This window comes from Arctopsyche grandis, chromosome 6 (assembly GCF_051622035.1).
Source record: "Arctopsyche grandis isolate Sample6627 chromosome 6, ASM5162203v2, whole genome shotgun sequence".
Lineage (NCBI taxonomy): Eukaryota > Metazoa > Arthropoda > Insecta > Trichoptera > Hydropsychidae > Arctopsyche > Arctopsyche grandis.
The window spans coordinates 961,245-983,299 of NC_135360.1; the positions used below are offsets into that span (position 1 = coordinate 961,245).

Consider the following 22,055-nt stretch of genomic DNA (forward strand, 5'->3'; position numbering starts at 1 on the left):
TGGGTGAGGTTTGGTAGGATAAGAACTTTTTGTGGATATTTTGGCAATGTCAAATTCTCTGACTTCGGTGATGGTTAGGTTAGGTTGGGTTAGGTATTGTGAGGTAAGCACGTTTTGTGGATATTTTCGCTATGTCCCATTCTTTGATTTCGGTGATGGTTAGGTTCAGATGGGTGAGGTTTTGTAGGATAAGAACTTTTTGTGGATATTTTGGCAATGTCGAATTCTCTGACTTCGGTGATGGTTAGGTTAGGTTGGGTTAGGTATTGTAAGGTAAGCACGTTTTGGGGATATTTTGTCAAGCCTAATTCTTTGATTTCGGTGATGGTTAGGTTCAGATGGGTGAGGTTTGGTAGGATAAGAACTTTTTGTGGATATTTTGGCAATGTCGAATTCTCTGACTTCGGTGATGGTAAGGTTAGGTTGGGTTAGGTATTGTGAGGTAAGCACGTTTTGTGGATTATTTATCAATGTCCATTTCTTTGATTTCGGTGATGGTTAGGTTCAGATGGGTGAGGTTTGGTGGGGTATGAACTTTTTGTGGATATTTTGGCAATGTTGAATTCTCTGACTTCGGTGATGGTTAGGTTAGGTTAAATTAGGTATTGTGAGGTAAGCACGTTTTGTGGATATTTTATCATTGTTCAATTCTTTGATTTCGGTGATGGTTAGGTTCAGATAAGTGAGGTTTAGTAGGATAAGAACTCTTTGTGGATATTTTGGCAATGTCGAATTATCTGACTTCGGTGATGATAAGGTTAGGTTGGTTTAGGTATTGTGAGGTAAGCACGTTTTGTGGATATTTTCGCAATGTCCAATTCTTTGATTTCGGTGATGGTTAGGTTCAGATGGGTGAGGTTCTGTAGGATAAGAACTTTTTGTGGATATTTTGGCAATGTCGAATTCTCTGACTTCGGTAATGGTTAGGTTAGGTTGGGTTAGGTATTGTGAGGTAAGCACGTTTTGTGGATATTTTGTCAAGCCTAATTCTTTGATTTCGGTGATGGTTAGATTCAGATGGGTGAGGTTTGGTAGGATAAGAACTTTTTGTGGATATTTTGGCAATGTCGAATTCTCTGACTTCGGTGATGGTTAGGTTAGGTTGGATAAGGTATAGTGAGGTAAGCACGTTTTGTGAATATTTTGGCAATGTCCATTTCCTCGATTTCGGTGATGGTTAGGTTCAGATGGGTGAGGTTTGGTGGGGTATGAACTTTTTGTGGATATTTTGGCAATGTTGAATTCTCTGACTTCGGTGATGGTTAGGTTAGGTTGGTTTAGGTATTGTGAAGTAAGCACGTTTTGTGGATATTTTCGCAATATCCAATTCTTTGATTTCGGTAATGGTTAGGTTCAGATGGGTGAGGTTTGGTAGGATAAGACCTTTTTGTGGATATTTTGGCATTGTCGAATTCTCTGACTTCGGTGATGGTTAGGTTAGGTTGGGTTAGGTATTGTGAGGTAAGCATGTTTTGTAGATATTTTGGCAATGTCTAATTCTTTAATTTCGTTGATGGTTAGGCTCAGATGGGTGAGGTTTGGTAGGATAAGAACTTTTTGTGGATATTTTGGCAATGTCGAATTCTCTGACTTCGGTGATGGTTAGGTTAGGTTGGATAAGGTATAGTGAGGTAAGCACGTTTTGTGGGTATTTTGGCAATGTCCATTTCTTCGATTTCGGTGATGGTTAGGTTCAGATGGGTGAGGTTTGGTGGGGTATGAACTTTTTGTGGATATTTTGGCAATGTTGAATTCTCTGACTTCGGTGATGGTTAGGTTAGGTTGGATAAGGTATAGTGAGGTAAGCACGTTTTGTGGATATTTTGGCAATGTCCATTTCCTCGATTTCGGTGATGGTTAGGTTCAGATGGGTGAGGTTTGGTGGGGTATGAACTTTTTGTGGATATTTTGGCAATGTTGAATTCTCTGACTTCGGTGATGGTTAGGTTAGGTTGGTTTAGGTATTGTGAAGTAAGCACGTTTTGTGGATATTTTCGCAATATCCAATTCTTTGATTTCGGTAATGGTTAGGTTCAGATGGGTGAGGTTCTGTAGGATAAGAACTTTTTGTGGATATTTTGGCAATGTCGAATTCTCTGTCTTCGGTGATGGTTAGGTTAGGTTGGATAAGGTATTGTGAGGTAAGCACGTTTTGTGGATATTTTATTAATGTCCAATTCTTTGATTTCGGTGAGGGTTAGGTTCATATGGGTGAGGTTTGGTAGGATAAGAACTTTTTGTGGATATTTTGGCAATGTCAAATTCTCTGACTTCGGTGATGGTTAGGTTAGGTTGGGTTAGGTATTGTGAGGTAAGCACGTTTTGTGGATATTTTCGCTATGTCCCATTCTTTGATTTCGGTGATGGTTAGGTTCAGATGGGTGAGGTTTTGTAGGATAAGAACTTTTTGTGGATATTTTGGCAATGTCGAATTCTCTGACTTCGGTGATGGTTAGGTTAGGTTGGTTTAGGTATTGTGAAGTAAGCACGTTTTGTGGATATTTTCGCAATATCCAATTCTTTGATTTCGGTAATGGTTAGGTTCAGATGGGTGAGGTTCTGTAGGATAAGAACTTTTTGTGGATATTTTGGCAATGTCGAATTCTCTGACTTCGGTGATGGTTAGGTTAGGTTGGATAAGGTATTGTGAGGTAAGCACGTTTTGTGGATATTATATTAATGTCCAATTCTTTGATTTCGGTGAGGGTTAGGTTCATATGGGTGAGGTTTGTTAGGATAAGAACTTTTTGTGGATATTTTGGCAATGTCAAATTCTCTGACTTCGGTGATGGTTAGGTTAGGTTGGGTTAGGTATTGTGAGGTAAGCATGTTTTGTAGATATTTTGGCAATGTCTAATTCTTTAATTTCGTTGATGGTTAGGCTCAGATGGGTGAGGTTTGGTAGGATAAGAACTTTTTGTGGATATTTTGGCAATGTCGAATTCTCTGACTTCGGTGATGGTTAGGTTAGGTTGGATAAGGTATAGTGAGGTAAGCACGTTTTGTGGGTATTTTGGCAATGTCCATTTTTTCGATTTCGGTGATGGTTAGGTTCAGATGGGTGAGGTTTGGTGGGGTATGAACTTTTTGTGGATATTTTGGCAATGTTGAATTCTCTGACTTCGGTGATGGTTAGGTTAGGTTGGTTTAGGTATTGTGAAGTAAGCACGTTTTGTGGATATTTTCGCAATATCCAATTCTTTGATTTCGGTAATGGTTAGGTTCAGATGGGTGAGGTTCTGTAGGATAAGAACTTTTTGTGGATATTTTGGCAATGTCGAATTCTCTGACTTCGGTGATGGTTAGGTTAGGTTGGATAAGGTATTGTGAGGTAAGCACGTTTTGTGGATATTTTATTAATGTCCAATTCTTTGATTTCGGTGAGGGTTAGGTTCATATGGGTGAGGTTTGGTAGGATAAGAACTTTTTGTGGATATTTTGGCAATGTCAAATTCTCTGACTTCGGTGATGGTTAGGTTAGGTTGGGTTAGGTATTGTGAGGTAAGCACGTTTTGTGGATATTTTCGCTATGTCCCATTCTTTGATTTCGGTGATGGTTAGGTTCAGATGGGTGAGGTTTGGTAGGATAAGAACTTTTTGTGGATATTTTGGCAATGTCGAATTCTCTGACTTCGGTGATGGTAAGGTTAGGTTGGGTTAGGTATTGTGAGGTAAGCACGTTTTGTGGATTATTTATCAATGTCCATTTCTTTGATTTCGGTGATGGTTAGGTTCAGATGGGTGAGGTTTGGTGGGGTATGAACTTTTTGTGGATATTTTGGCAATGTTGAATTCTCTGACTTCGGTGATGGTTAGGTTAGGTTGGGTTAGGTATTGTGAGGTAAGCACGTTTTGTGGATATTTTATCATTGTTCAATTCTTTGATTTCGGTGATGGTTAGGTTCAGATAAGTGAGGTTTAGTAGGATAAGAACTCTTTGTGGATATTTTGGCAATGTCGAATTCTCTGACTTCGGTGATGATAAGGTTAGGTTGGTTTAGGTATTGTGAGGTAAGCACGTTTTGTGGATATTTTCGCAATGTCAAATTCTCTGACTTCGGTGATGGTTAGGTTAGGTTGGGTTAGGTATTGTGAGGTAAGCACGTTTTGTGGATATTTTCGCTATGTCCCATTCTTTGATTTCGGTGATGGTTAGGTTCAGATGGGTGAGGTTTTGTAGGATAAGAACTTTTTGTGGATATTTTGGCAATGTCGAATTCTCTGACTTCGGTGATGGTTAGGTTAGGTTGGTTTAGGTATTGTGAAGTAAGCACGTTTTGTGGATATTTTCGCAATATCCAATTCTTTGATTCCGGTAATGGTTAGGTTCAGATGGGTGAGGTTCTGTAGGATAAGAACTTTTTGTGGATATTTTGGCAATGTCGAATTCTCTGACTTCGGTGATGGTTAGGTTAGGTTGGGTTAGGTATTGTGAGGTAAGCACGTTTTGTGGATATTTTCGCTATGTCCCATTCTTTGATTTCGGTGATGGTTAGGTTCAGATGGGTGAGGTTTTGTAGGATAAGAACTTTTTGTGGATATTTTGGCAATGTCGAATTCTCTGACTTCGGTGATGGTTAGGTTAGGTTGGTTTAGGTATTGTGAAGTAAGCACGTTTTGTGGATATTTTCGCAATATCCAATTCTTTGATTTCGGTAATGGTTAGGTTCAGATGGGTGAGGTTCTGTAGGATAAGAACTTTTTGTGGATATTTTGGCAATGTCGAATTCTCTGACTTCGGTGATGGTTAGGTTAGGTTGGATAAGGTATTGTGAGGTAAGCACGTTTTGTGGATATTATATTAATGTCCAATTCTTTGATTTCGGTGAGGGTTAGGTTCATATGGGTGAGGTTTGTTAGGATAAGAACTTTTTGTGGATATTTTGGCAATGTCAAATTCTCTGACTTCGGTGATGGTTAGGTTAGGTTGGGTTAGGTATTGTGAGGTAAGCATGTTTTGTAGATATTTTGGCAATGTCTAATTCTTTAATTTCGTTGATGGTTAGGCTCAGATGGGTGAGGTTTGGTAGGATAAGAACTTTTTGTGGATATTTTGGCAATGTCGAATTCTCTGACTTCGGTGATGGTTAGGTTAGGTTGGATAAGGTATAGTGAGGTAAGCACGTTTTGTGGGTATTTTGGCAATGTCCATTTCTTCGATTTCGGTGATGGTTAGGTTCAGATGGGTGAGGTTTGGTGGGGTATGAACTTTTTGTGGATATTTTGGCAATGTTGAATTCTCTGACTTCGGTGATGGTAAGGTTAGGTTGGTTTAGGTATTGTGAAGTAAGCACGTTTTGTGGATATTTTTGAAATATCCAATTCTTTGATTTCGGTAATGGTTAGGTTCAGATGGGTGAGGTTCTGTAGGATAAGAACTTTTTGTGGATATTTTGGCAATGTCGAATTCTCTGACTTCGGTGATGGTTAGGTTAGGTTGGATAAGGTATTGTGAGGTAAGCACGTTTTGTGGATATTTTATTAATGTCCAATTCTTTGATTTCGGTGAGGGTTAGGTTCATATGGGTGAGGTTTGGTAGGATAAGAACTTTTTGTGGATATTTTGGCAATGTCAAATTCTCTGACTTCGGTGATGGTTAGGTTAGGTTGGGTTAGGTATTGTGAGGTAAGCACGTTTTGTGGATATTTTCGCTATGTCCCATTCTTTGATTTCGGTGATGGTTAGGTTCAGATGGGTGAGGTTTGGTAGGATAAGAACTTTTTGTGGATATTTTGGCAATGTCGAATTCTCTGACTTCGGTGATGGTAAGGTTAGGTTGGGTTAGGTATTGTGAGGTAAGCACGTTTTGTGGATTATTTATCAATGTCCATTTCTTTGATTTCGGTGATGGTTAGGTTCAGATGGGTGAGGTTTGGTGGGGTATGAACTTTTTGTGGATATTTTGGCAATGTTGAATTCTCTGACTTCGGTGATGGTTAGGTTAGGTTGGGTTAGGTATTGTGAGGTAAGCACGTTTTGTGGATATTTTATCATTGTTCAATTCTTTGATTTCGGTGATGGTTAGGTTCAGATAAGTGAGGTTTAGTAGGATAAGAACTCTTTGTGGATATTTTGGCAATGTCGAATTCTCTGACTTCGGTGATGATAAGGTTAGGTTGGTTTAGGTATTGTGAGGTAAGCACGTTTTGTGGATATTTTCGCAATGTCCAATTCTTTGATTTCGGTGATGGTTAGGTTCAGATGGGTGAGGTTCTGTAGGATAAGAACTTTTTGTGGATATTTTGGCAATGTCGAATTCTCTGACTTCGGTGATGGTTAGGTTAGGTTGGGTTAGGTATTGTGAGGTAAGCACGTTTCGTGGATATTTTGGCAATGCCTAATTCTTTAATTTCGGTGATGGTTAGGTTCAGATGGGTGAGGTTTGGTAGGATAAGAACTTTTTGTGGATATTGTGGCATTGTCGAATTCTCTGACTTCGGTGATGGTTAGGTTAGGTTGGGTTAGGTATTGAGAGGTAAGCACGTTTTGTGGATATTTTGGCAATGTCCAATTCTTTGATTTCGGTGATGGTTAGGTTCAGATGGGTGAGGTTTTGTAGTATAAGAACTTTTTGTGGATATTTTGGCAATGTCAAATTCTCCGACTTCGGTGATGGTTTGGTAAGGTTAGGTTAGGTATTGTGAGGTAAGCACGTTTTGTGGATATTTTCGCAATGTCGAATTCTTTGATTTCGGTGATGGTTAGGTTCAGATGGGTGAGATTTGGTAGGATAAGAACTTTTTGTGGATATTTTGCCAATGTCGAATTCTCTGACTTCGGTGATGGTTAGGTTAGGTTGGATAAGGTATAGTGAGGTAAACACGTTTTGTGGGTATTTTGGCAATGTCCATTTCTTCGATTTCGGTGATGGTTAGGTTCAGATGGGTGAGGCTTGGTGGGGTATGAACTTTTTGTGGATATTTTGGCAATGTTGAATTCTCTGACTTCGGTGATGGTTAGGTTAGGTTAGGTTAGGTATTGTGAGATAAGCACGTTTTGTGGAGATTTTGGCAATGTCGAATTCTTTAATTTCGGTGATGGTTAGGTTCAGATGGGTGAGGTTTGGTAGGATAAGAACTTTTTGTGGATATTTTGGCAATGTCGAATTCTCTGACTTTGGTGATTGTTAGGTTAGGTTGGGTTAGGTATTGTGAGGTAAGCACGTTTTGTGGATATTTTATCATTGTTCAATTCTTTGATTTCGGTGATGGTTAGGTTCAGATAAGTGAGGTTTAGTAGGATAAGAACTCTTTGTGGATATTTTGGCAATGTCGAATTCTCTGACTTCGGTGATGATAAGGTTAGGTTGGTTTAGGTATTGTGAGGTAAGCACGTTTTGTGGATATTTTGGCAATGTCGAATTCTCTGACTTCGGTGATGGTTAGGTTAGGTTGGATAAGGTATAGTGAGGTAAGCACGTTTTGTGGGTATTTTGGCAATGTCCATTTCTTCGATTTCGGTGATGGTTAGGTTCAGATGTGTGAGGTTTGGTGGGGTATGAACTTTTTGTGGATATTTTGGCAATGTTGAATTCTCTGACTTCGGTGATGGTTAGGTTAGGTTGGTTTAGGTATTGTGAAGTAAGCACGTTTTGTGGATATTTTCGCAATATCCAATTCTTTGATTTCGGTAATGGTTAGGTTCAGATGGGTGAGGTTCTGTAGGATAAGAACTTTTTGTGGATATTTTGGCAATGTCGAATTCTCTGACTTCGGTGATGGTTAGGTTAGGTTGGATAAGGTATTGTGAGGTAAGCACGTTTTGTGGATATTTTATTAATGTCCAATTCTTTGATTTCGGTGAGGGTTAGGTTCATATGGGTGAGGTTTGGTAGTATAAGAACTTTTTGTGGATATTTTGGCAATGTCAAATTCTCTGACTTCGGTGATGGTTAGGTTAGGTTGGGTTAGTTATTGTGAGGTAAGCACGTTTTGTGGATTATTTATCAATATCCAATTCTTTGATTTCGGTGATGGTTAGGTTCAGATGGGTGAGGTTCTGTAGGATAAGAACTTTTTGTGGATATTTTGGCAATGTCGAATTCTCTGACTTCGGTGATGGTTAGGTTAGGTTGGATAAGGTATTGTGAGGTAAGCACGTTTTGTGGATATTTTATTAATGTCCAATTCTTTGATTTCGGTGAGGGTTAGGTTCATATGGGTGAAATTGGGAGGATAAGAACTTTTTGTGGATATTTTGGCAATGTCAAATTCTCTGACTTCGGTGATGGTTAGGTTAGGTTGGGTTAGGTATTGTGAGGTAAGCACGTTTTGTGGATATTTTCGCTATGTCCCATTCTTTGATTTCGGTGATGGTTAGGTTCAGATGGGTGAGGTTTGGTAGGATAAGAACTTTTTGTGGATATTTTGGCAATGTCGAATTCTCTGACTTCGGTGATGGTTAGGTTAGGTTGGGTTAGGTATTGTGAGGTAAGCACGTTTTGTGGATTATTTATCAATATCCAATTCTTTGATTTCGGTGATGGTTAGGTTCAGATGGGTGAGGTTTTGTAGGATAAGAACTTTTTGTGGATATTTTGGCAATGTCGAATTCTCTGACTTCGGTGATGGTTAGGTTAGGTTGGGTTAGGTATTGTAAGGTAAGCACGTTTTGTGGATATTTTGTCAAGCCTAATTCTTTGATTTCGGTGATGGTTAGGTTCAGATGGGTGAGGTTTGGTAGGATAAGAACTTTTTGTGGATATTTTGGCATTGTCGAATTCTCTGACTTCGGTGATGGTTAGGTTAGGTTGGGTTAGGTACTGTGAGGTAAGCATGTTTTGTAGATATTTTGGCAATGTCTAATTCTTTAATTTCGTTGATGGTTAGGCTCAGATGGGTGAGGTTTGGTAGGATAAGAACTTTTTGTGGATATTTTGGCAATGTCGAATTCTCTGACTTCGGTGATGGTAAGGTTAGGTTGGGTTAGGTATTGTGAGGTAAGCACGTTTTGTGGATTATTTATCAATGTCCATTTCTTTGATTTCGGTGATGGTTAGGTTCAGATAAGTGAGGTTTAGTAGGATAAGAACTCTTTGTGGATATTTTGGCAATGTCGAATTCTCTGACTTCGGTGATGATAAGGTTAGGTTGGTTTAGGTATTGTGAGGTAAGCACGTTTTGTGGATATTTTCGCAATGTCCAATTCTTTGATTTCGGTGATGGTTAGGTTCAGATGGGTGAGGTTCTGTAGGATAAGAACTTTTTGTGGATATTTTGGCAATGTCGAATTCTCTGACTTCGGTGATGGTTAGGTTAGGTTGGGTTAGGTATTGTGAGGTAAGCACGTTTCGTGGATATTTTGGCAATGCCTAATTCTTTAATTTCGGTGATGGTTAGGTTCAGATGGGTGAGGTTTGGTAGGATAAGAACTTTTTGTGGATATTGTGGCATTGTCGAATTCTCTGACTTCGGTGATGGTTAGGTTAGGTTGGGTTAGGTATTGAGAGGTAAGCACGTTTTGTGGATATTTTGGCAATGTCCAATTCTTTGATTTCGGTGATGGTTAGGTTCAGATGGGTGAGGTTTTGTAGTATAAGAACTTTTTGTGGATATTTTGGCAATGTCAAATTCTCCGACTTCGGTGATGGTTAGGTAAGGTTAGGTTAGGTATTGTGAGGTAAGCACGTTTTGTGGATATTTTCGCAATGTCGAATTCTTTGATTTCGGTGATGGTTAGGTTCAGATGGGTGAGGTTTGGTAGGATAAGAACTTTTTGTGGATATTTTGCCAATGTCGAATTCTCTGACTTCGGTGATGGTTAGGTTAGGTTGGATAAGGTATAGTGAGGTAAGCACGTTTTGTGGGTATTTTGGCAATGTCCATTTCTTCGATTTCGGTGATGGTTAGGTTCAGATGGGTGAGGTTTGGTGGGGTATGAACTTTTTGTGGATATTTTGGCAATGTTGAATTCTCTGACTTCGGTGATGGTTAGGTTAGGTTAGGTTAGGTATTGTGAGGTAAGCACGTTTTGTGGAGATTTTGGCAATGTCGAATTCTTTAATTTCGGTGATGGTTAGGTTCAGATGGGTGAGGTTTGGTAGGATAAGAACTTTTTGTGGATATTTTGGCATTGTCGAATTCTCTGACTTCGGTGATGGTTAGGTTAGGTTGGGTTAGGTACTGTGAGGTAAGCATGTTTTGTAGATATTTTGGCAATGTCTAATTCTTTAATTTCGTTGATGGTTAGGCTCAGATGGGTGAGGTTTGGTAGGATAAGAACTTTTTGTGGATATTTTGGCAATGTCGAATTCTCTGACTTTGGTGATTGTTAGGTTAGGTTGGGTTAGGTATTGTGAGGTAAGCACGTTTTGTGGATATTTTATCATTGTTCAATTCTTTGATTTCGGTGATGGTTAGGTTCAGATAAGTGAGGTTTAGTAGGATAAGAACTCTTTGTGGATATTTTGGCAATGTCGAATTCTCTGACTTCGGTGATGGTTAGGTTAGGTTGGATAAGGTATAGTGAGGTAAGCACGTTTTGTGGGTATTTTGGCAATGTCCATTTCTTCGATTTCGGTGATGGTTAGGTTCAGATGGGTGAGGTTTGGTGGGGTATGAACTTTTTGTGGATATTTTGGCAATGTTGAATTCTCTGACTTCGGTGATGGTTAGGTTAGGTTGGTTTAGGTATTGTGAAGTAAGCACGTTTTGTGGATATTTTCGCAATATCCAATTCTTTGATTTCGGTAATGGTTAGGTTCAGATGGGTGAGGTTCTGTAGGATAAGAACTTTTTGTGGATATTTTGGCAATGTCGAATTCTCTGACTTCGGTGATGGTTAGGTTAGGTTGGATAAGGTATTGTGAGGTAAGCACGTTTTGTGGATATTTTATTAATGTCCAATTCTTTGATTTCGGTGAGGGTTAGGTTCATATGGGTGAGGTTTGGTAGGATAAGAACTTTTTGTGGATATTTTGGCAATGTCAAATTCTCTGACTTCGGTGATGGTTAGGTTAGGTTGGGTTAGGTATTGTGAGGTAAGCACGTTTTGTGGATATTTTCGCTATGTCCCATTCTTTGATTTCGGTGATGGTTAGGTTCAGATGGGTGAGGTTTTGTAGGATAAGAACTTTTTGTGGATATTTTGGCAATGTCGAAATCTCTGACTTCGGTGATGGTTAGGTTAGGTTGGTTTAGGTTTTGTGAAGTAAGCACGTTTTGTGGATATTTTCGCAATATCCAATTCTTTGATTTCGGTAATGGTTAGGTTCAGATGGGTGAGGTTCTGTAGGATAAGAACTTTTTGTGGATATTTTGGCAATGTCGAATTCTCTGACTTTGGTGATGGTTAGGTTAGGTTGGATAAGGTATTGTGAGGTAAGCACGTTTTGTGGATATTTTATTAATGTCCAATTCTTTGATTTCGGTGAGGGTTAGGTTCATATGGGTGAGGTTTGGTAGGATAAGAACTTTTTGTGGATATTTTGGCAATGTCAAATTCTCTGACTTCGGTGATGGTTAGGTTAGGTTGGGTTAGGTATTGTGAGGTAAGCACGTTTTGTGGATATTTTCGCTATGTCCCATTCTTTGATTTCGGTGATGGTTAGGTTCAGATGGGTGAGGTTTTGTAGGATAAGAACTTTTTGTGGATATTTTGGCAATGTCGAATTCTCTGACTTCGGTGATGGTTAGGTTAGGTTGGGTTAGGTATTGTAAGGTAAGCAATTTTTGTGGATATTTTGTCAAGCCTAATTCTTTGATTTCGGTGATGGTTAGGTTCAGATGGGTGAGGTTTGGTAGGATAAGAACTTTTTGTGGATATTTTGGCAATGTCGAATTCTCTGACTTCGGTGATGGTAAGGTTAGGTTGGGTTAGGTATTGTGAGGTAAGCACGTTTTGTGGATTATTTATCAATGTCCATTTCTTTGATTTCGGTGATGGTTAGGTTCAGATGGGTGAGGTTTGGTGGGGTATGAACTTTTTGTGGATATTTTGGCAATGTTGAATTCTCTGACTTCGGTGATGGTTAGGTTAGGTTGGGTTAGGTATTGTGAGGTAAGCACGTTTTGTGGATATTTTATCATTGTTCAATTCTTTGATTTCGGTGATGGTTAGGTTCAGATAAGTGAGGTTTAGTAGGATAAGAACTCTTTGTGGATATTTTGGCAATGTCGAATTCTCTGACTTCGGTGATGATAAGGTTAGGTTGGTTTAGGTATTGTGAGGTAAGCACGTTTTGTGGATATTTTCGCAATGTCCAATTCTTTGATTTCGGTGATGGTTAGGTTCAGATGGGTGAGGTTCTGTAGGATAAGAACTTTTTGTGGATATTTTGGCAATGTCGAATTCTCTGACTTCGGTGATGGTTAGGTTAGGTTGGGTTAGGTATTGTGAGGTAAGCACGTTTTGTGGATTATTTATCAATATCCAATTCTTTGATTTCGGTGATGGTTAGGTTCAGATGGGTGAGGTTTTGTAGGATAAGAACTTTTTGTGGATATTTTGGCAATGTCGAATTCTCTGACTTCGGTGATGGTTAGGTTAGGTTGGGTTAGGTATTGTAAGGTAAGCACGTTTTGTGGATATTTTGTCAAGCCTAATTCTTTGATTTCGGTGATGGTTAGGTTCAGATGGGTGAGGTTTGGTAGGATAAGAACTTTTTGTGGATATTTTGGCATTGTCGAATTCTCTGACTTCGGTGATGGTTAGGTTAGGTTGGGTTAGGTACTGTGAGGTAAGCATGTTTTGTAGATATTTTGGCAATGTCTAATTCTTGAATTTCGTTGATGGTTAGGCTCAGATGGGTGAGGTTTGGTAGGATAAGAACTTTTTGTGGATATTTTGGCAATGTCGAATTCTCTGACTTCGGTGATGGTAAGGTTAGGTTGGGTTAGGTATTGTGAGGTAAGCACGTTTTGTGGATTATTTATCAATGTCCATTTCTTTGATTTCGGTGATGGTTAGGTTCAGATAAGTGAGGTTTAGTAGGATAAGAACTCTTTGTGGATATTTTGGCAATGTCGAATTCTCTGACTTCGGTGATGATAAGGTTAGGTTGGTTTAGGTATTGTGAGGTAAGCACGTTTTGTGGATATTTTCGCAATGTCCAATTCTTTGATTTCGGTGATGGTTAGGTTCAGATGGGTGAGGTTCTGTAGGATAAGAACTTTTTGTGGATATTTTGGCAATGTCGAATTCTCTGACTTCGGTGATGGTTAGGTTAGGTTGGGTTAGGTATTGTGAGGTAAGCACGTTTCGTGGATATTTTGGCAATGCCTAATTCTTTAATTTCGGTGATGGTTAGGTTCAGATGGGTAAGGTTTGGTAGGATAAGAACTTTTTGTGGATATTGTGGCATTGTCGAATTCTCTGACTTCGGTGATGGTTAGGTTAGGTAAGGTTAGGTATTGTGAGGTAAGCACGTTTTGTGGATATTTTCGCAATGTCGAATTCTTTGATTTCGGTGATGGTTAGGTTCAGATGGGTGAGGTTTGGTAGGATAAGAACTTTTTGTGGATATTTTGCCAATGTCGAATTCTCTGACTTCGGTGATGGTTAGGTTAGGTTGGATAAGGTATAGTGAGGTAAGCACGTTTTGTGGGTATTTTGGCAATGTCCATTTCTTCGATTTCGGTGATGGTTAGGTTCAGATGGGTGAGGTTTGGTGGGGTATGAACTTTTTGTGGATATTTTGGCAATGTTGAATTCTCTGACTTCGGTGATGGTTAGGTTAGGTTAGGTTAGGTATTGTGAAGTAAGCACGTTTTGTGGAGATTTTGGCAATGTCGAATTCTTTAATTTCGGTGATGGTTAGGTTCAGATGGGTGAGGTTTGGTAGGATAAGAACTTTTTGTGGATATTTTGGCATTGTCGAATTCTCTGACTTCGGTGATGGTTAGGTTAGGTTGGGTTAGGTACTGTGAGGTAAGCATGTTTTGTTGATATTTTGGCAATGTCTAATTCTTTAATTTCGTTGATGGTTAGGCTCAGATGGGTGAGGTTTGGTGGGGTATGAACTTTTTGTGGATATTTTGGCAATGTTGAATTCTCTGACTTAAGTGATGGTTAGGTTAGGTTGGTTTAGGTATTGTGAAGTAAGCACGTTTTGTGGATATTTTCGCAATATCCAATTCTTTGATTTCGGTAATGGTTAGGTTCAGATGGGTGAGGATCTGTAGGATAAGAACTTTTTGTGGATATTTTGCCAATGTCGAATTCTCTGACTTCGGTGATGGTTAGGTTAGGTTGGATAAGGTATTGTGAGGTAAGCACGTTTTGTGGGTATTTTGGCAATGTCCATTTCTTCGATTTCGGTGATGGTTAGGTTCAGATGGGTGAGGTTTGGTGGGGTATGAACTTTTTGTGGATATTTTGGCAATGTTGAATTCTCTGACTTCGGTGATGGTAGGGTTAGGTTAGGTTAGGTATTGTGAGGTAAGCACGTTTTGTGGAGATTTTGGCAATGTCGAATTCTTTATTTTCGGTGATGGTTAGGTTCAGATGGGTGAGGTTTGGTAGGATAAGAACTTTTTGTGGATATTTTGGCATTGTCGAATTCTCTGACTTCGGTGATGGTTAGGTTAGGTTGGGTTAGGTACTGTGAGGTAAGCATGTTTTGTAGATATTTTGGCAATGTCTAATTCTTTAATTTCGTTGATGGTTAGGCTCAGATGGGTGAGGTTTGGTAGGATAAGAACTTTTTGTGGATATTTTGGCAATGTCGAATTCTCTGACTTTGGTGATTGTTAGGTTAGGTTGGGTTAGGTATTGTGAGGTAAGCACGTTTTGTGGATATTTTATCATTGTTCAATTCTTTGATTTCGGTGATGGTTAGGTTCAGATAAGTGAGGTTTAGTAGGATAAGAACTCTTTGTGGATATTTTGGCAATGTCGAATTCTCTGACTTCGGTGATGATAAGGTTAGGTTGGTTTAGGTATTGTGAGGTAAGCACGTTTTGTGGATATTTTGGCAATGTCGAATTCTCTGACTTCGGTGATGGTTAGGTTAGGTTGGATAAGGTATAGTGAGGTAAGCACGTTTTGTGGGTATTTTGGCAATGTCCATTTCTTCGATTTCGGTGATGGTTAGGTTCAGATGTGTGAGGTTTGGTGGGGTATGAACTTTTTGTGGATATTTTGGCAATGTTGAATTCTCTGACTTCGGTGATGGTTAGGTTAGGTTGGTTTAGGTATTGTGAAGTAAGCACGTTTTGTGGATATTTTCGCAATATCCAATTCTTTGATTTCGGTAATGGTTAGGTTCAGATGGGTGAGGTTCTGTAGGATAAGAACTTTTTGTGGATATTTTGGCAATGTCGAATTCTCTGATTTCGGTGATGGTTAGGTTAGGTTGGATAAGGTATTGTGAGGTAAGCACGTTTTGTGGATATTTTATTAATGTCCAATTCTTTGATTTCGGTGAGGGTTAGGTTCATATGGGTGAGGTTTGGTAGGATAAGAACTTTTTGTGGATATTTTGGCAATGTCAAATTCTCTGACTTCGGTGATGGTTAGGTTAGGTTGGGTTAGGTATTGTGAGGTAAGCACGTTTTGTGGATATTTTCGCTATGTCCCATTCTTTGATTTCGGTGATGGTTAGGTTCAGATGGGTGAGGTTTGGTAGGATAAGAACTTTTTGTGGATATTTTGGCAATGTCGAATTCTCTGACTTCGGTGATGGTAAGGTTAGGTTGGGTTAGGTATTGTGAGGTAAGCACGTTTTGTGGATTATTTATCAATATCCAATTCTTTGATTTCGGTGATGGTTAGGTTCAGATGGGTGAGGTTCTGTAGGATAAGAACTTTTTGTGGATATTTTGGCAATGTCGAATTCTCTGACTTCGGTGATGGTTAGGTTAGGTTGGATAAGGTATTGTGAGGTAAGCACGTTTTGTGGATATTTTATTAATGTCCAATTCTTTGATTTCGGTGAGGGTTAGGTTCATATGGGTGAGGTTTGGTAGGATAAGAACTTTTTGTGGATATTTTGGCAATGTCAAATTCTCTGACTTCGGTGATGGTTAGGTTAGGTTGGGTTAGGTATTGTGAGGTAAGCACGTTTTGTGGATATTTTCGCTATGTCCCATTCTTTGATTTCGGTGATGGTTAGGTTCAGATGGGTGAGGTTTGGTAGGATAAGAACTTTTTGTGGATATTTTGGCAATGTCGAATTCTCTGACTTCGGTGATGGTTAGGTTAGGTTGGGTTAGGTATTGTGAGGTAAGCACGTTTTGTGGATTATTAATCAATATCCAATTCTTTGATTTCGGTGATGGTTAGGTTCAGATGGGTGAGGTTCTGTAGGATAAGAACTTTTTGTGGATATTTTGGCAATGTCGAATTCTCTGACTTCGGTGATGGTTAGGTTAGGTTGGATAAGGTATTGTGAGGTAAGCACGTTTTGTGGATATTTTATTAATGTCCAATTTTTTGATTTCGGTGAGGGTTAGGTTCATATGGGTGAGGTTTGGTAGGATAAGAACTTTTTGTGGATATTTTGGCAATGTCAAATTCTCTGACTTCGGTGATGGTTAGGTTAGGTTGGGTTAGGTATTGTGAGGTAAGCACGTTTTGTGGATTATTTATCAATATCCAATTCTTTGATTTCGGTGATGGTTAGGTTCAGATGGGTGAGGTTTTGTAGGATAAGAACTTTTTGTGGATATTTTGGCAATGTCGAATTCTCTGACTTCGGTGATGGTTAGGTTAGGTTGGGTTAGGTATTGTAAGGTAAGCACGTTTTGTGGATATTTTGTCAAGCCTAATTCTTTGATTTCGGTGATGGTTAGGTTCAGATGGGTGAGGTTTGGTAGGATAAGAACTTTTTGTGGATATTTTGGCATTGTCGAATTCTCTGACTTCGGTGATGGTTAGGTTAGGTTGGGTTAGGTACTGTGAGGTAAGCATGTTTTGTAGATATTTTGGCAATGTCTAATTCTTGAATTTCGTTGATGGTTAGGCTCAGATGGGTGAGGTTTGGTAGGATAAGAACTTTTTGTGGATATTTTGGCAATGTCGAATTCTCTGACTTCGGTGATGGTAAGGTTAGGTTGGGTTAGGTATTGTGAGGTAAGCACGTTTTGTGGATTATTTATCAATGTCCATTTCTTTGATTTCGGTGATGGTTAGGTTCAGATAAGTGAGGTTTAGTAGGATAAGAACTCTTTGTGGATATTTTGGCAATGTCGAATTCTCTGACTTCGGTGATGATAAGGTTAGGTTGGTTTAGGTATTGTGAGGTAAGCACGTTTTGTGGATATTTTCGCAATGTCCAATTCTTTGATTTCGGTGATGGTTAGGTTCAGATGGGTGAGGTTCTGTAGGATAAGAACTTTTTGTGGATATTTTGGCAATGTCGAATTCTCTGACTTCGGTGATGGTTAGGTTAGGTTGGGTTAGGTATTGTGAGGTAAGCACGTTTCGTGGATATTTTGGCAATGCCTAATTCTTTAATTTCGGTGATGGTTAGGTTCAGATGGGTAAGGTTTGGTAGGATAAGAACTTTTTGTGGATATTGTGGCATTGTCGAATTCTCTGACTTCGGTGATGGTTAGGTTAGGTTAGGTTAGGTATTGTGAGGTAAGCACGTTTTGTGGATATTTTCGCAATGTCGAATTCTTTGATTTCGGTGATGGTTAGGTTCAGATGGGTGAGGTTTGGTAGGATAAGAACTTTTTGTGGATATTTTGCCAATGTCGAATTCTCTGACTTCGGTGATGGTTAGGTTAGGTTGGGTTAGGTACTGTGAGGTAAGCATGTTTTGTAGATATTTTAGCAATGTCTAATTCTTTAATTTCGTTGATGGTTAGGCTCAGATGGGTGAGGTTTGGTGGGGTATGAACTTTTTGTGGATATTTTGGCAATGTTGAATTCTCTGACTTAAGTGATGGTTAGGTTAGGTTGGTTTAGGTATTGTGAAGTAAGCACGTTTTGTGGATATTTTCGCAATATCCAATTCTTTGATTTCGGTAATGGTTAGGTTCAGATGGGTGAGGATCTGTAGGATAAGAACTTTTTGTGGATATTTTGGCAATGTCGAATTCTCTGACTTCGGTGATGGTTAGGTTAGGTTGGATAAGGTATTGTGAGGTAAGCACGTTTTGTGGATATTTTATTAATGTCCAATTCTTTGATTTCGGTGAGGGTTAGGTTCATATGGGTGAGGTTTGGTAGGATAAGAACTTTTTGTGGATATTTTGGCAATGTCAAATTCTCTGACTTCGGTGATGGTTAGGTTAGGTTGGGTTAGGTATTGTGAGGTAAGCACGTTTTGTGGATATTTTCGCTATGTCCCATTCTTTGATTTCGGTGATGGTTAGGTTCAGATGGGTGAGGTTTGGTAGGATAAGAACTTTTTGTGGATATTTTGGCAATGTCGAATTCTCTGACTTCGGTGATGGTTAGGTTAGGTTGGGTTAGGTATTGTGAGGTAAGCACGTTTTGTGGATTATTTATCAATATCCAATTCTTTGATTTCGGTGATGGTTAGGTTCAGATGGGTGAGGTTCTGTAGGATAAGAACTTTTTGTGGATATTTTGGCAATGTCGAATTCTCTGACTTCGGTGATGGTTAGGTTAGGTTGGATAAGGTATTGTGAGGTAAGCACGTTTTGTGGATATTTTATTAATGTCCAATTCTTTGATTTCGGTGAGGGTTAGGTTCATATGGGTGAGGTTTGGTAGGATAAGAACTTTTTGTGGATATTTTGGCAATGTCAAATTCTCTGACTTCGGTGATGGTTAGGTTAGGTTGGGTTAGGTATTGTGAGGTAAGCACGTTTTGTGGATATTTTCGCTATGTCCCATTCTTTGATTTCGGTGATGGTTAGGTTCAGATGGGTGAGGTTTGGTAGGATAAGAACTTTTTGTGGATATTTTGGCAATGTCGAATTCTCTGACTTCGGTGATGGTTAGGTTAGGTTGGGTTAGGTATTGTGAGGTAAGCACGTTTTGTGGATTATTTATCAATATCCAATTCTTTGATTTCGGTGATGGTTAGGTTCAGATGGGTGAGGTTTTGTAGGATAAGAACTTTTTGTGGATATTTTGGCAATGTCGAATTCTCTGACTTCGGTGATGGTTAGGTTAGGTTGGGTTAGGTATTGTAAGGTAAGCACGTTTTGTGGATATTTTGTCAAGCCTAATTCTTTGATTTCGGTGATGGTTAGGTTCAGATGGGTGAGGTTTGGTAGGATAAGAACTTTTTGTGGATATTTTGGCATTGTCGAATTCTCTGACTTCGGTGATGGTGAGGTTAGGTTGGGTTAGGTACTGTGAGGTAAGCATGTTTTGTAGATATTTTGGCAATGTCTAATTCTTGAATTTCGTTGATGGTTAGGCTCAGATGGGTGAGGTTTGGTAGGATAAGAACTTTTTGTGGATATTTTGGCAATGTCGAATTCTCTGACTTCGGTGATGGTAAGGTTAGGTTGGGTTAGGTATTGTGAGGTAAGCACGTTTTGTGGATTATTTATCAATGTCCATTTCTTTGATTTCGGTGATGGTTAGGTTCAGATAAGTGAGGTTTAGTAGGATAAGAACTCTTTGTGGATATTTTGGCAATGTCGAATTCTCTGACTTCGGTGATGATAAGGTTAGGTTGGTTTAGGTATTGTGAGGTAAGCACGTTTTGTGGATATTTTCGCAATGTCCAATTCTTTGATTTCGGTGATGGTTAGGTTCAGATGGGTGAGGTTCTGTAGGATAAGAACTTTTTGTGGATATTTTGGCAATGTCGAATTCTCTGACTTCGGTGATGGTTAGGTTAGGTTGGGTTAGGTATTGTGAGGTAAGCACGTTTCGTGGATATTTTGGCAATGCCTATTTCTTTAATTTCGGTGATGGTTAGGTTCAGATGGGTGAGGTTTGGTAGGATAAGAACTTTTTGTGGATATTTTGGCAATGTCGAATTCTCTGACTTCGGTGATGGTTAGGTTAGGTTGGGTTAGGTATTGTGAGGTAAGCACGTTTTGTGGATTATTTATCAATGTCTATTTCTTTGATTTCGGTGAAGGTTAGGTTCATAGGGGTGAGGTTTGGTAGGATAAGAACTTTTTGTGGATATATTGGCAATGTCAAATTCTCTGACTTCGGTGATGGTTAGGTTAGGTTGGGTTAGGTATTGTGAGGTAGGCACGTTTTGTGGATATTTTCGCCATGTCCAATTCTTTGATTTCGGTGATGGTTAGGTTCAGATGGGTGAGGTTTGGTAGGACAAGAACTTTTTGTGGATATTTTGGCAATGTCGAATTCTCTGACTTCGGTGATGGTTAGGTTAGGTTGGGTTAGGTATTGTGAGGTAAACACGTTTTGTGGATTATTTATCAATATCCAATTCTTTGATTTCGGTGATGGTTAGGTTCAGATGGGTGAGGTTTTGTAGGATAAGAAGTTTTTCTGGATATTTTGGCAATGTCGAATTCTCCGACTTCGGTGATGGTTAGGTTAGGTTGGGTTAGGTATTGTGAGGTAAGCACGTTTTGTGGATATTTTGTCAAGCCTAATTCTTTGATTTCGGTGATGGTTAGGTAGGATAAGAACTTTTTGTGGATATTTTGGCAATGTCGAATTCTCTGACTTCGGTGATGGTTAGGTTAGGTTGGATAAGGTATAGTGAGGTAAGCACGTTTTGTGGATATTTTGGCAATGTCTATTTCTTCGATTTCGGTGATGGTTAGGTTCAGATGGGTGAGGTTTGGTGGGGTATGAACTTTTTGTGGATATTTTGGCAATGTTGAATTCTCTGACTTCGGTGATGGTTAGGTTAGGTTAGGTTAGGTATTGTGAGGTAAGCACGTTTTGTGGATATTTTCGCAATGTCCAATTCTTTGATTTCGGTGATGGTTAGGTTCAGATGGGTGAGGTTTGGTAGGATAAGAACTTTTTGTGGATATTTTGGCAATGTCGAATTCTCTGAATTCGGTGATGGTAAGGTTAGGTTGGATAAAGTATAGTGAAGAAAGCTCAATTTGTGGATATTTTGGCAATGTCCATTAATTCGATTTCGGTGATGGTTAGGTTCAGATGCTTAGGTTTGTTGGGGTATTAATTTTTTTTGGATATTTTGGCAATGTTGGATTCTCTGACTTCGGTGATGGTTAGGTTAGGTTGGGTTAGGTATTGTGAAATAAGTACGTTTTGTGGATATTTTGGCAATGTCCAATTCTTTGATTTCGGTGATAGTTAGGTTCAGATGGGTGAGGTTTGGTAGGATAAGAACTTTTTGTGGATATTTTGGCAATGTCGAATTCTCTGACTTCGGTGATGGTTAGGTTAGGTTGGGTTAGGTATTGTGAGGTCAGCACGTTTTGTGGATTATTTATCAATGTCTATTTCTTTGATTTCGGTGAAGGTTAGGTTCATATGGGTGAGGTTTGGTAGGATAAGAACTTTTTGTGGATATTTTGGCAATGTCGAATTCTCTGACTTCGGTGATGGTTAGGTTAGGTTGGGTTAGGTATTGTGAGGTAAGCACGTTTCGTGGATATTTTGGCAATGCCTAATTCTTTAATTTCGGTGATGGTTAGGTTCAGATGGGTGAGGTTTGGTAGGATAAGAACTTTTTGTGGATATTGTGGCATTGTCGAATTCTCTGACTTCGGTGATGGTTAGGTTAGGTTGGGTTAGGTATTGAGAGGTAAGCACGTTTTGTGGATATTTTGACAATGTCCAATTCTTTGATTTCGGTGATGGTTAGGTTCAGATGGGTGAGGTTTTGTAGTATAAGAACTTTTTGTGGATATTTTGGCAATGTCAAATTCTCTGACTTCGGTGATGGTGAGGTTAGGTTGGGTTAGGTATTGTGAGGTAAGCCCGTTTTGTGGATATTTTATCATTGTCGAATTCTTTGATTTCGGTGATGGTTAGGTTCAGATAAGTGAGGTTTGGTAGGATAAGAACTTTTTGTGGATATTTTGGCAATGTCGAATTCTCTGACTTCGGTGATGGTTAGGTTAGGTTGGATAAGGTATAGTGAAGAAAACTCGTTTTGTGGATATTTTGGCAATGTCCATTAATTCGATTTCGGTAATGGTTAGGTTCAGATGCTTAGGTTTGGTGGGGTATTAATTTTTTTTGGATATTTTGGCAATGTTGGATTTTCTGACTTCGGTGA

At 39.2% G+C, this 22,055-nt stretch overlaps 1 protein-coding gene across 1 annotated transcript in view; it reads left to right on the top strand.

Annotated features, from left to right (window-relative positions):
* LOC143913776 (uncharacterized) overlaps positions 1–22,055 on the top strand; it is a 190,351-nt gene that overhangs the window by 86,293 nt on the left and 82,003 nt on the right. The gene's annotated exons all lie outside the window — the stretch shown is intronic.